This window comes from Odocoileus virginianus, chromosome 10 (genome assembly GCF_023699985.2).
Source record: "Odocoileus virginianus isolate 20LAN1187 ecotype Illinois chromosome 10, Ovbor_1.2, whole genome shotgun sequence".
In the NCBI taxonomy this organism is placed as follows: Eukaryota; Metazoa; Chordata; class Mammalia; order Artiodactyla; family Cervidae; genus Odocoileus; species Odocoileus virginianus.
Window position 1 is genome coordinate 6006270 of NC_069683.1, and position 13102 is coordinate 6019371.

General features: G+C 52.1%; 1 pseudogene; it reads right to left on the reverse strand.

Moving 5' to 3' along the window:
* LOC110136833 (guanylate cyclase D-like) overlaps positions 1–13102 on the reverse strand; it is a 59018-nt pseudogene that overhangs the window by 3995 nt on the left and 41921 nt on the right.

Consider the following 13102-nt stretch of genomic DNA (forward strand, 5'->3'; position numbering starts at 1 on the left):
GAGGAAGTGGGGGGGGATGTTAGGTGAGAAAATTTGAGAGTGAGTGAAGCCGGCAGGGCAGGATCAGAAGCGTCTCCACAGCTTGACTGTGCTGCTCTGTGGACCATGAAACCACAGCTTTCTGCAGGCCTCGGGCTGCTGGGAACCTGAGGGTTTGTCCCTTTGAGCCTCACAGCTTTTTCGTCTGTTTTAACCATTTGAAGGTTAAACCGCATGAATGCTTTTCTTGAGGATCCAGAGTTACCAGGACAGGCCTTGGTTAGGGTCCATGAGGTCATAAAGTGTCATGTCCAGGTTAACACATCAGCAACAGAACCAAGCCTGGGTGAGACAGCTGCAAACACATGAGCACCCCGAAGGCAGCATTAATTAGTGGCAAGGCTGCTATGGGGCAGCCCCCTCCCCCAACAAGGGAACTGGGCAGTCATTCTCTCTTGGCAGTCTCGATTTCTCATCTGTCAAATGGGGACAGTCATTCTGCTCACTTCAAGGGGATGTTGAGAGGATGACTTGTAGAAAGCCATGGAGTGGGGGCCGGGTCAACGTGACTGACATGATCTTGCTCACATAAAAGTCTGTGGAAGATTGAAAGGACCTATAGACAGATGAGTACCCAGTGGTGGGAGACAATGACAGGGACGGCCGTGTTGGAGGGACCACAGCACTGTGGGCTCAGGACCCAGGGCAGAGGTATGTCCCAAACCCTCAGGGGAAGGACTGTGGCCCGGATAGGACAGCCATAGTTGGGGGACCCTGCCTCTTGGGGTTCTCTGAAGGTCTCTTTCCAGATTCGCAGCTCTTTCAGAGTTTGGGTTCCCCACTGTGCTGAACCCCTGAAGCCCCAGGGCCTGGCAGAACTCAGAAACTGTCTCACCTGGACCCTGAGGATTCCCACAGATAATGGTCACCTCCCGAAGTTTCAGAGAATCATGCCTGCCTCCTGTACTATCACTCCTGGAAGGAGAGCAGATTCTAGGCCCAGAGAGTGTGAGGATGTGGCCTGAGGTCACACGTGAGCTGAGGGGGTGATTCCCCTCCCCCACTCCACTTTCCTTCACTTGCCTCATGTGAGGTATTTCTGGTTCAGCAATCTCTTCAGAGGCCTTGCCCAGTTCCTCCTAGAGTATCAGAATCTCTGAGGGCTTGTGAGGACAGATTGCCCCCGAGAGTTTGCTTCAGTAGGTCTGAGCTGGGGCCTGGAACCTACATCTTGAGCCTCCTCCCAGGGGTGCCGATGCTGCCAATGTGCAGGCGCCCTTTGAAAAGCCCTGAGTGGGCATGGGGCAGGCAGGCTGTCCCCTCACTGTGGTGCTACCTTCGCCTCTCTGTGAAATGAAGATAACACCAGCCCCTCCCCACTGAGTTGCAGAAATGAAGGGTTGAAATATAAAGGTTATGGTTAACAGGATTTTGAAGCTTTCTCACCAGGAGTGAAATTCTGAGATGGGTGTGAAGCCTCTGTACTTTTGAAAAGGGGATGGGCTGGCCAGGCAGCTTTCTCAGGCAACTTTCATATTGTAACCCATCTAATCCTACAACACTCAGTGAGATAGATATGGTTATTATTATTATTACCTCCATTTTACAGATGACATATGAGAAAACCCAGAGAGGTTAGGTAATTAACTCTATTTTGCACAGCCAGTTTTGGACGAGTCCACTCAGTGGGGCTCTAGGGTCTACCCACTTAATACTCTATTGTAACTGTCACCTGGTGGAGCATTTATTAGCCAAAAGAGCATGTCATCTAGAATTCTTAAAATTTATCATGACATCCCCCATGTGTGTCGAGTTGTATATTCCCTCCTCTTGGGTGGGGCAAGGAGGGACGTGAAGAGCGCAAAACTGAGGAAGAGAAGCAGCCCAGGTTTCAGAGAGGGCCTCATCTGTGTTCCCGTCCTCACTGTTCTGCACTGCTGTGGGACTTTGGGCTGGTGGCCTCACCACTCTGAACGCGTTCCATGTCTAAAGTGGAGCAAACATGGATGGACAACGGGGGCTGTTGGGAGAGTGAGCCCCTTGGTGTCAAGTGCCCGCCCGCCCACGGCACTCGCCCATCTGTGGAACTACTTGTGATTCTTAACCAGGCATTGTTTTCCATCGAGGGCAGCAGCTCTATTTTCTTCACGCTAGTTTAGTTAAGGGCGGGAGTCAAGTGTCAGGAAGCTTCTCCAGTCTGTGCTTGAGGGATGTGAGGAGAAGACCTGCCTAAAATGTAGCTGTGGCTGCCCCTCTGGGGCAGTGAGAGCAGGCAGCAGTCGCACCCTGCCAGGGCACAGGTGGGGCCTCCGGGGGCTGGGCAAGGGGGCGGAGGCCTGGCCACATCCTGGGCTTTCACCGGGAACGTCTTCCTTCTCCTCAGTATAGCTCTTGGCGATCCCTTCTTGTCCTGTTCACATTGCTTTCCTCCTCAAGACCGTAGGGGGAATTCTTTCCTAAAATTCACCAAGTACTGGTCTTTAGTGGGAATCTTAGGCTAGCAGGGGCAGTAACTAGCTCAGGTCACCCAACCAGGAGATGGTGAACTGAGTGCTGGAACTCTGCCCCTTCTGCTGTGTGGGGCTGTCACATCTCCCCCCATGACATCCCTCCTCACACACGCTCCCTCCATAGACACAGACACCTGCAAAAGCACACTCTCCCCTCAACACACACACACACACACACACACACACACACACAACCTTCATAAATACCTTCAACGACAACATGGACGCCCAGGGCCACACCTCCTGAAAAGAGGAAGCATGCATCCACCTCACACAAAAATGTCACATGGACACAAGTATTTCGAACATATATGTCCACAAATATTTCAGACATTTCAGAGACACCCTCAAAAGTCACACAGCCACCACACACAGGCACAACTCCCCACAAATTCAACACTCAGATGTCTACCATGCATGCCACATCACAAGCCTGCACACTGAGCATCCACAATGTGTACACAGTGCATATATCTCCCATGCAAACACCAGTCACAAACTCTCCACACACATCACCCACAAACATACTTCATATCCCAAGTATACAGTGAAGACTTCGAATACCCAGATTCCCAAACTCCCTGCACATACACACAGGACACAGCGCACAAATAAACACACCATATGTGTGTGTGGAGGTGCCCATAACACAGACCCAAGCGCCGGCGTGTGCACACACTCATGGGGCAAGACTGTGATCTCAAATTGCTCATGACACTGATTTTCTCAGAAGCAGACCACACACAAGTCAAGTGGCTCCCCAGAGTGCTGATTCCCGGGGGTGTGAAAGGGAAGAAGGGGGAAAGGCACAGTGAGACTGCCGTGATGCCCCAGGGATCCTGTGATTCATCCCTGTGGGCTGCTGTGGCCTCAGGACTCTAGGAACTTGGAGGCTGGGCTGGGGCTCCAGCATGCAGAAGGCTGGATCCTGTCTCCTGAGGAGGGGATGCCCAGCCCTGTTTCCAAATCCAGCCCCTCTCTCTAGGTCTGGAAACTTGGGAATGGGTGTTCAGCTTTACAGACTCCTGCTCTCTGGCCTTCCTTTGGGCTGTGTGTCTTCTTCCCGTTCGCCATCTCTACCCATGGGGCAGGAGACTTGGGTTTGAGATCTGAACTAGACCCTAAAAATCAACCTCACTTTTCCTGCATCAGGGCCCACGTGGCCTCCTGGGGGATGGGCTGTGCTCTCCGCTGATGGAGGTTGCCTCTTGGGAAATCTGAACAGCCCCTCTCCCTGCAGGTTCTCCCATCAGCATGGCCACGCCCTTATTTCACAACTCCCTGTTCCAATCCAAAAGAGGGGCAATGCCAAAGAATGTTCAAACTACCATATATAATTGTGCTTATTTCATATGCTAGCAAGGCAATGTTCAAAATCCTTCAAGCTAGCCTTCAGCAGTACATGAATAGAGAACTTCCAGATGTATAAGCTGGATTTAGAAAAGGCAGAGGAACCAGAGGTCAAATTGCCAACAACTGTTGGATCATAGAAAAAGCAAGAGAATTCTGGAAAAACATCTACTTCTGCTTCAAAGGCTAAAGATCACAAGACACTGTGGAAAATTCTTAAGGAAATGGTAATACCAGACCACCTATCTCTCTGCTGAGAAACCTGTATGCAGGTCAAGAAGCAATAGTTAGAACCAGACATGGGACAATAGACTGGTTCAAAATTGGGAAAAGAATACATCAAGGCTGTATATTGTCACCTTGCTTATTTAACTGATATGTAAAGTACATCATGCAAGATGCCAGGCTAGATGAATCACAAGCTGGAATCAAGATTGCCAGGAAAAAGATCAACAACCACTGAAATACAAACGATACCACTCTAGTGGAAGAAAGAAAAGAGGAACTGAAGAGTCTCTTGATGAGGGTAAAAGAGGAGTGAGAAAAAAGCTGGTTTAAAACTCAGCAGTCAAAAAACTAAGATCATGGCATCCAGTCCCGTCACTTCAGGGCAAATAGAAGGGGAAAAAGTGGAAACAGTGACAGATTTTATTTTCTTGGGCTCCAAAATCACTGCAAACAGTGACCGTAGCTATAAAGTTAAAAGATGCTTGCTCCTTGGAAGAAAAGTTATGACAAACCTAGATAGCATATTAAAAAGCAGAGACATCACTTTGCCGACAAAGGTCCATATAGTCAAAGTTTTGTTTTTTTCCAGTCGTCATGTATGCATGTGAGAGCTGGACCATAAAGAAGGTTGATGCTTTTGAACTGTGGTGTTGGCGAAGACTCTTGAGAGTCCTTTGGACAGCAAGGAGATCAAACCAGTCAATACTAAGGAAAGGAAGTCAACCCTGAATATTCATTGAAGGACTGGTGATGAAGTTGAATCTCCAATACTTTGGTCACTTGATGCAAAGAACGGACTCATTAGAAAAGACTCTGATGCTGGGAAGATTGAAGACAGGAGGTGAAGGGGACGACAGAGGATGAGATGGTTGGATGGCATCATCGACTCAGTGGACACGAGTTTGAGCAAACTCCAGTAGATAGTGAAGGACAGGGAAGCCTGGCATGCTGCAGTTCATGGGATGGCAGAGTCGGACTCAACTTAGCAACTAAACAACAACAACTACAGGCCTCCCAGACCCCCGCCAGTCCCTGCCCACCCTTCTTCTAGTCTCCTCCTGGCTGAACCTATCAAGGCTATTATCTACTCTTGTGACCTCCATTTCCCCCACTCACCTCACTGCTTTCTCCACTGTCTCCAGCCCTATCATTCCACCCAGCTTACCCCCAGCCTCCACATCTGGAACTGATATGGACAGACACTCTTCCATCCCTAGCTCCTTTGGTCACTTGACTGCATTCTCTGCTGCCTGCTAGAGTGGCTCCTTGTAACACCCTCTCCTGGTCCTCTTCCCGCCTCCCCATCACCACTTCCTGTATCCTTTTGTGGCAACTCATCCCCACCCCCTCCTCCCCCTGGTCTTTAAATGGGTCTCCCTCCTCCTTGGCCTCGCTCATTTCTCTTCTCACCCTTCTCTCAGGAGAGCTTCCTGCCCCAGGGTCTCCTTTTCCTGTTCATTAGGCCAGCCGTTCACCCGCCACATGGCGGCCAGATGGAGTCTCTCTAAAACACAGGTTTGACCAGGTCACTCTGCTGCTTAAAACTCTTTGATGGCCCTGGGGGTCCAAGCATATGTCACATTTCCCGTTTTCCTGTCTCTTTCACTACTCATGAAGCCAAAGTCCCTATCAAGCAGCCACATACATCCTCCCTTGTCCCCTCTCTCCTTTCCGGTTTTCCCAACTGTGTGCAGTCATCTGTCAAACTCCCTATCCTCGCCTCTGTCTTCTCCCTTCTCCCTCCCACTTCCATCTCTCACCTCTGTCTCTGTCGAAGAGCTGGCAGAGGGGAGGATGGTAAGAACTAGCTAAGGGGCTCCCATACAAAAAGAAGGGGCTTCCCAGGGGCACAGTGGTAAAGAATCTGCCTGTCAGTAAGGAGACATGGATTCGATCCCTGGGTTGGGAAGATCCCCTGGAGTAGGAAATGGCAACCCACTCCAGTATTCTCGCCTGGAAATTCCACAGACAGAGGAGGAGACTGGCGGCCTACAGTCCATGGGGTCACAAAGAGTCAGACACGAATGAGCATGCACACGTGCATACAGAAAGAAAAGGGGGAAAAAAAGAAAAGCTAAGCCTTCTGACTGAAAGGATGCTTCATGTCCGTGAAATACAAGTCCAGGGGCCAAGAGAGAAGATATTGTGGCTGCAGACATGAGAAACCCATGCTCCCTTGGGTTGCTCACAAGGGGAGCCTTGAAGACAACCTGTCCAGTGCCCAAACTGGCTCTTTAAAAGGCTTCTGGACAGTCAGAGTTAATTCACTCTCCCTCTGCCCCACGTACACTGCAGATTCCAGCCTTGACCTCTGCCCACAAAACACTCAGCTCCTCCATCCACCATCCAGACCCCTGGCTGTGGGTCTTGGCTTCACCTGGGTCCCCAGCCTCAACTGCCTACCCCTCTGGACCTCACCCCAGGACTCACACCACTTCCTTTGGTTGGTCTCACCCTGCGGCTGGTGACTGAGGCTGTCACTGTGTGTGCGTCACTTTTTTCCATGTAGTGTGTGGCTGTGGCTGACAAGGAAACCAGGATGGTGTGTGTTCCGGAGGCTTTGGAGTTAAGGTCCGGTCCCACCACTGACTTGCTGGGTGACCTTGGGCTGATTTCAGTAGCTTCATTGAAAATATGAGGGGAATGTGTCTACCTTGCATGACTGCCTCAGGTCCTTCTTTACAGTGAAGTATGGCATATTAAAAAGCAGAGACATTACTTTGCCAACAAAGGTCCATCTAGTCAAAGCTATGGTTTTTCTGGTAGTCATGTATGGATGTGAGAGTTGGACTATAAAGAAAGCTAAGCGCTGAAGAATTGATGCTTTTGAACTGTGGTGTTAGAGAAGACACTTGAGAGTCCTTTGGACAGTAAGGAGATCCAACCAGTCCATTCTAAAGGAAATCAATCCTGAATATTCATTGCAAGGACTGATGCTGAAGCTGAAACTCCAATACTTTGGCCACCTGATGCAAAGAACTGACTCATTGGAAAAGACCCTGATGCTGGGAATGATTGAAGGCGGGAGGAGAAGGGGACGACAGAGGATGAGATGGTTGGATGGCATCACTGACTCAATGGACATGAGTTTGAGTAAGCTCTGGGAGTTGGTGATGGACATGGCGTGCTGCAGTCCGTGGGGGTCACAAAGAGTCAGACACTGAGTGACTTAACTGAACTGAACTGAAAGACCCTCCTATGGGCTGCCTGCAGGGGAGCCTTGAAGACCTGCCCAGTGTTTAGAAGGCTTGAATCAGCCCTTCAAACAGCCTCCAGGCTCTGGTCCTTTGATCAATCTTGCAGTTGCTCTTTGGGTAATTACCAGTGGAGCAGGAAGCTGAGACTAGGTGCTGGTTGACTGGGAGCAACAGAGGGTAACAGGGAGGGACAGTGGGAAGAGCAGGCAGCTGCCAGGGAGGGGCCTGGGAGAGAGAACTGAGGTTCAGAGGAGTTCATGAAACTTGGCTGCATGAAGGGTGAGGACATACTCTCTTCTCTGGCTCCCAGGAAATCTCCAGCAAACTCCACATGTCTCATTGCTGCACTGGGAGGTTGGGCCTGATTTTAGGGCTGTATCAGGTACTGAGTGTGGGCTCAAGGTGGACAAGCAGAAGAATAGAGCCTGTGCCCATGACTTAGCTCCCCCCAGGCCAGGCATCTAAAGACAACTCTGGAAATGGGCCAAGTGGTTGTTGTGATGTTCCTCAGACTGGAAGGGTTTTGCTCCTGGACACAGTGGTGACAGGGCAAGGTTACAGAGTTTCCAAACTATTGATCCCTGGTCTTAGGAGCTTTATTATAATGACTAATAGGAATGCATTTACGGTAAAGATCCTCTAGGTTGAAACTGGGGGTCTGAGCAGTTTAAGGGGACAAGACAGGACTGGGCATGGGGGTGGGAAAGTCTGGGCATTGGGGGAGATGGTGGGAGGGTCCCCTGGCAGGAGTGCTAGGAAGGGCCCTGGTCATCAGCAGTGGAGGGCATGCTAAGTAGGAAAGCGACATGGTGAGGGCTGCCCAGGGGGTCAACTGGGGTCGGCACGGGCTAGTGGGAGTGGAGGCCAGAGGGTGACGGGGAGGCTGCGGCAGTTGCCAAGGACCCAGATGATGGAGCCTAGACTAAGGCAGACTTCATCATGGTAGGTGGGACAGACTTGAGGATTCATTATGGGGGGTGAGGCAAAGGGTCATGGGAAGGACAGGAAAGCAAGGGTGGTCACCTATGGTCCTGGGCAGGGAACAGGGAAGGGTATAGTCAGGGTGATCTGCAGCTCACTGGGGAGATGCCTGATAGGTGGCCAGGCACTAAGCTGAAGCCCAGAAGGAAGGCCTAAGTCAGCAGTGGAAGAGAACTGCCAGAATTGCCACTCACTCTCATCTGAGGGCGTGGTAGGCTGCATGAGGCCGCGTCCAACAGAGCCCTGGGTGAGATTAGCATCAGCTTTATGTTATTTAACAAGAATTGCAAATGGCTAGAGACTAGACAAACCTCTGACACATGCCGACTTGGGCCGGGCCTTTCTGATGGTGACAGATGCTGAGATCTGTTGTCCTGTCCATCCGTCATCAGGGAGATCCTCTAGCACGGCTTCTCCGTGTGGTGGGGTCCTGCGCATCACTCCTTCCTGGGCTGGAGGGCTAAGCCCAGGGACCCTGGGCTTGGGGGAGGGCTAGGGATCTTGGGGTTGCAGCAGGGACTCTGGTTCTTTTGGGAACAGCTTGCCTGCCCCCTAGTGGAGTTCTGAAGAGTCTCGAGGACTCAGGGAAACCGGGAAAGGAGTCCACTATCCATGTCTTGACCAGGAGACTGGAGCCCCAAGTAGGAGTGGCTTCTACAAGCAAGTCTGGAGACAGAGCCGGGACAAGAGGCAGCATGGCCGGCCCACCAGAAAGCACCCGGGCTTTGTCGTCCCACAGCCCCAGATGACCTCAACAGCCACTGTGGTGAAGGCACCCATTTCCTAGGGCTGCAAGGATAGCTCCCTGAGACAGTGCACACACAACATGCCAAGTACACGTGAGGCCCTTCCCTCCACTCTTGTCACTTCATCCCCCACCCCCTTGTAAGAGTGTAGACTCATCTCTAGTCTTAGAATGAACATGAATTTCCAGGCAGGTGTACTTCCTTAAAGCAATGCTCACCTGCCATCACTGTGGCCTTCTTTACCTCCCCTGCCCTGTTATATTTCTTCTTCCACTGAAGTCACAGAAAGGGGGCTTCAGCCCAGCCCTGCCCTCAGGAAGCCCCCAGTGTGCAAGGACAGGGCTGGACAGGGTGACTTGGGGGATGCTAAGAGGGCAGAGGAGGTGCTCTTCCTACAGAACACAGGGGTAGAAGGGAGGGTTTCAGGGAAGGCTTCCTGGAGGAAGTGGCAGAGGAGCAGAGGCATGGAGGGTACAGAGGAGCTGGCCAGAAGGGGTGGGAAGCAGAGGGGCTGGGGAAGAGCACCCAGGCCAGGACAGAGACTGGAGGTAGGGAAGAGAGACAGGGCAGCCACGGGCTGACACACTGCCCATACCTACATAGTGGGGAGGATCCTGCCTAAGCACTAGACTCAGCAAGCCCAGATGCAGAAAGAGCAGAGGAGAAACTAGGCAGGAGACTCAGGAGCTGGTGTTGCAGGAACAGAGATTGTTCATTGAAACCTCTGGGCTAACTAGCTCATCAGTTTATTCATTCATCAATTCAGCCTCCCAATGCACACCTCTGCCTGGGCATTAGAGGAAAGCAATGAACTAGATAAGGTTCCTACTGACGTGAAGGTCAGGCAAGGCAACTACTAATTACATACAGAGGGAAGTTAGGAAAAGGTTCTAGTTCTTTTTTTTTTTTTTGCCAGGCCACGCAGCCTGTGGAATCTTAGTTCCCCCACCAGGGATTGAAATGGGCCCTCAACAGTGCGAGCATGGATTCTAACCACTGGATAGCCAGGGGATTCCCAGGAGGTAGCTTTTTAGGTGGACACTGAAGGATGCGTTCACCAAATGTTGAAAAAGAGAAAAGGTCATTTAGGTAGAGGAAACAACAAGAGGTGGCATCGCGAAGGGTTTGGGGAAGAATAAGAGGCCTGACGTGGCCAGAGCGTCAGAGTACAGGGAGCTGGTGCGGTAAAGACAGCGTGAGGAGAGCCTTGAATGCCAGGCTAAAGCATTTGTTGTTTCCAAGGAGACCATCCCAAATTGTGCCTGCCTGAAGGCCCATGAACTGAACCACTCCAGACCAGGCCCCGCAAGGACCTTCCAGAGCCCTGTGGCCCCATCTGTCATATCAAGAACCCCAGTCCCCAGAGAGGCCAGGGGTGTCCTGTTGCTGGGAACTGACCCCAAGGGACAGGAGGATGGCCCCAGGCTGGTGGGGGAGAGGAGGGGACTTCAGGGGGACCAGCTGGCACTGATTCATCATGAAAGTCATGACTTGGGGCCCCATCTCTGGGGTTCCATCTGAGCTTATGCACGGAAGCCCCATGCAAATGCTAGGCCAGCTCCTCAAGAGGGGAGGGCCAGCTCTGAGCACCTCCTCAGCCTCATCTCATCCACAGAGAAGACAATCGCTTGACCCTGAGGCCACCCCTTCTGCATGTTCTCCAGGGACCGTTGCTATCTGTCCTGGCTTCTGTAGCATCTGTGCAGCCGCCTTGAATCAGGAGACAGAGGTGGCATGGACAGGTCCTTTCACCCCTCTGAGCCTCTGTTTTAATTCTAGAAAGTGGGTAAACACCTCCTGTCCCAAGAGTGGCTGTGGTTAAGATAATGTGTGTGGAAGCTCCAGGCATAAGGGCTGGCTCACAGCAGGCAGCTCGTGACTGGAAAGTAAATAAGCCCCAAAGCCTCTGGGACAGAGGAAACCGGCTCAGCCCAGGAGGGATCACAGCGCAGGACCCAGGTGGGTAATGGCTGTCCCCCTGGGTGACCACATCCTCTACTAATGGGGGGAGGCTAGGGAGAGATGAGGACCCCAGAGTTGCAGGGGCTATTCATAGGCTTTAGCACCAGAGTTTCTCCCTGGAGAGCCCAGGTTCTACCCTGGAGCGTCTGAGTAGAGGCCTCTGAGAACAGAGCCACCTTAGCCCTCCTCAGCACAGGCAGCTCCGCTCTTCCCACGCTACTGTCCTGGAGGGCCCAAGAGCAAGGACACCCACCCAAGGCCAGATCCAGATACCCCTGGACATACACCCACCTACACACAAGGCAACACACACCAGCAGACCCACATTGTGGGCATGGACACAAATATTGGAAGTTTGGCCGCTCTTCCCAGACTTTGGTGCCCAGACAGACACACGTGGACACGTGATGCACACAGCAAAGGCAGCATGCATGCAGACACACCAAGGCGCACACATCATCAGTGCACATGAGCACAGATGCACAGCTCACACACACACATCCATAGGCAGGCACACACATGCAGACACAGTCACGTGCATGGAAACATGGTCACCTGCCTGCTTGGGGCCCCCGAGTGCTGACATCCACACAACGTACATGAAGCCACGAGGTCTGTTTGCACACGTGCACCCTGAGTCGTGGCTGCAGCACCTTCCCGGGGACCCCAAGCTTTCACTGCTGCCTCCTTTGACCTTCAGCAGCCCCATAAGGCAGATGGGGTCACGGGTTGATCCCCAATGTGCAGTGAGGCACTAAGGGCATAGAGGTGCCCACAGGCCAGCTTCTGGGAGGAAAGTGGAATGGAATCCTGGTTTGAATTCTGGTCTTGTGTCTCCCCACTGCTAGCCCTCCACTGACCACCTGTGTGCCCATGGGTACGCACAGAGGCTCACACTGAGGGGCCTCATGGCGATTAGACCATCAGATGAAGAGGCTGAGGCCTGGAGAGAAAACCCACAGGCCTTCTGTGGGCTGTGGAGAGTTCAGTGGAGGAACCCGGGCCATGCTTCTGGCCAGGCCACAGGGCCACGGCTCGCGGAGACACAGTCATGCACAGAGCCCTGGGCGCGTCCCAGGATGGGCAAGTGGACACCCTCCCTTCTCAGCCCTCCGCAGGCTTGCTGGGGCCCAGTTGTGGCATTTCCAGTCCTTTCCATGAATTCTCACAACAACATGGGAGGTGAGGGTGACCCATCCCGTTTGGCATTTGAGGAAATTGAGGAGTAAAAAGATTAGGCCCAAAGTCGTGCAGGTCAGGATGGCAGGGGCATCTCCCAAAGCGGAGTCTAATACTTTCCACCACACAGCAGCTCATGGCTCCACACACGTCACCCACATCCCTCTCACATCCACACACACACACACTCACACACACTTGGCACAGCCCCCACTAGAACATTCTCCCCACTACTCCCAGTTCAGTTTTAGTACCAGCTCCGCCCTCCCAAGGGGTCTCTTGAAGAAGGACGAGTTTGTTCAGGGCTTAACCTGTCCCCTGGCCCCCACCCTCTCCTCTCAGTCAAGGAAATGAATTCCGTGTGTGTCTGGTCCGGCTGCTCTGAAATCAGCCTCGGGGGTTTGGAAAGTAACCCTTTGATGTTGGAAGCCAGTTTAAAGAGCTAGTTGTGGTTTGTTTTTTTTTTTTTTTTTTTTTCTGTAAGACAGAAGTCTCATTTTCCTAAGAGCCCAGGAATTATCACTCCCCTTCTCACCCTTCCCTGAGATCTTGGGAGCCCAAGACCTGGACTCCCAACACAGTGCTCACAGAGGTTAGGCCAGCTAGCGAGGAGAGGCAGGGAAGGAGGCAGCTCGCTCTGAACATTTGCTGTGAACAGAGCCCTGTGTTAGGAACGAGACTCGTGTGGGCCTTCTCCAAACCCATTTTAGAGATGACAAAGCAGAGGCTCTGAGAAGTGATGTGACAGGAGCAGGATGACCTCCTCTCTCTGGGCCTGGGCACCGCAACTATACGACAGTGACAGCATTCTTGATGGAAGGAATAGTGAGTTCCATAATGAGCTCTGAGAGTCAGAACCATTTATCAAGAACAAGGCACAGCATAAAAGGAAGGGACTATTTCTATTTTTTATTGTTTCTGTGTCAAGAGGCAAGCTTACCCGTAGGATTCACAGAGGAAAGCATCAGTG